The sequence below is a fragment of the Apodemus sylvaticus genome, chromosome 16 (genome assembly GCF_947179515.1).
Source record: "Apodemus sylvaticus chromosome 16, mApoSyl1.1, whole genome shotgun sequence".
In the NCBI taxonomy this organism is placed as follows: Eukaryota; Metazoa; Chordata; class Mammalia; order Rodentia; family Muridae; genus Apodemus; species Apodemus sylvaticus.
In genome coordinates, this window is record NC_067487.1 from 8,280,953 (window position 1) to 8,282,668 (window position 1,716).

Below are 1,716 nucleotides of genomic sequence, written 5' to 3' on the forward strand. Positions count from 1 at the left end.
TTTTTTAAGTTCACAAAAAAAAGTTTAAAAATATTAGCATTACCACTGTTTGTAATCTGTGCTAAAATCCACATTGTAGGAAAAGCAGCTAACAGATGTTTGTAAAACAGGTGGAGTAGATTCACTCCTTTTAGCCATATAGTAAAAAACAAGGCTTTGTAGTAAAAAAGTATGAATATTCTCTTCTTTGTTCTTAGGGATATATATATCCATAGGGATGTCTATCTATCTATCTATCTATCTATCTATCTATCTATCTATCTATCTATGTATGTATCTATTGGACAGAGATGTTTTTAGTCCAGTAAGAAGCACCTTTAAGTCTATACTTAGAAGACAACCAAAGAAGTTTGACTCTTGAGCTTGTGACTGATACTGGTAGTCAGATCTATTCCATTGATCAGGGCCGCCATGGCGGAAGTGCAGCAACTCCGAGTGCAGGAGGCTGTGGATGTTATGGTGAAAAGTGTGGAGAGAGAACACCCGGAAGTTGCAGGGCCAACTGCTGTGAAGACACCCAAGCATCTATGCAGCGGGTGCACCAATGCATTGAGCGCCGCCATGCGCCTCTGGCTCAAGCCCAGGCTCTGGTCACCAGAGCTAGAAAGGTTCCAGGACTGCCTGGCCTGGTGCACCATGCATTACAGTGACAAAGTCAACGACCAATGGATACAGGAACTAAGAAGCTTCAGGCGAAGCGACAGCTAGACAGTTGTGTGGCCAAGTGTGTAGATAACCACATCCCAACAATGACCAAGAAGATGAAGGAGTCTCTGTCATCCATCAAGCAATAAAATTATTTGCCGGTGACCATTGGGACCGAGAGCAGGCTATTTACAAGGAAGAATTGGGAGTTTTATATGTGAACCAATGTTTCCAAATGAGGAAAACTTAGGACACTGCAAGTTCCAGGCAAATGCTGCTCATTGCTCCAGGCAATGCAAATGCTGGACACTGATTCCTTCACATCTGGATCTTAGAAGGTGAAATGGAATGGAGTTGGTGCTAAGATTTGGATCACAGATTTCTCAGAGGAGAAGTCTAGATCCTAGATACTCATGTGCAAGTGTTTGTTCTGTAGTAGAGATTAACCTTGTACCAAGAGCTGAGATTCTTACTACAAACACCAAGACTGGCGGCTCTCTCCAACCTGCTGGTAAAATCTGAGGAGAGGTGTTTCTCCTCAGAGAAGCTTGACAAATCCTGTTTACCAGAAGTCTCACCACACCACCTTCCATATGCTGTGAAACAAAACCCAGTAGGCTAGTAATTTAGAGGAAAGAACTTCCTTTTCAAATCTAGACTTTGCTTAGTTTTGTCTTTTGTTCAGAGCACACTGGATTTAAGATACAGGATGGGGAGTGGTTTGAATGACTTCCAAAGGTTCCTAGTATTATCTACCATCCATATGGGAATGTCCAATTCTTCAAACTGTTATTCTGGAAGCCCCTGAAGAAGCCAGTGTCACACAGTGTCCATAGGAAACAGCTTTCTTCACTGACTTGTACAGCAAACTGACACACCCTTATGAAGAGCAAGTAGGGTTGGCTGTCCCTCACAGGCCAGTTGTGAGAATAAACAGTAAATAGGAATTGTTGAGAAGTGTTGGACTTGGGTTCACAAAATAAAAGTGCGGACTCAGTATTAATCAGCTCTGGTTGACAGAGCCTTATAGCAACAAGGAGGCCTAAAAGTAAGCAAGTTGGGCCAAGGAAA

At 42.5% G+C, this 1,716-nt stretch overlaps 1 pseudogene; it reads left to right on the forward strand.

Annotated features, from left to right (window-relative positions):
• Positions 1-411: 411 nt before the first annotated feature.
• Positions 412-794, forward strand: LOC127666478 (protein FAM136A-like; annotated as a pseudogene).
• Positions 795-1,716: the final 922 nt, after the last annotated feature.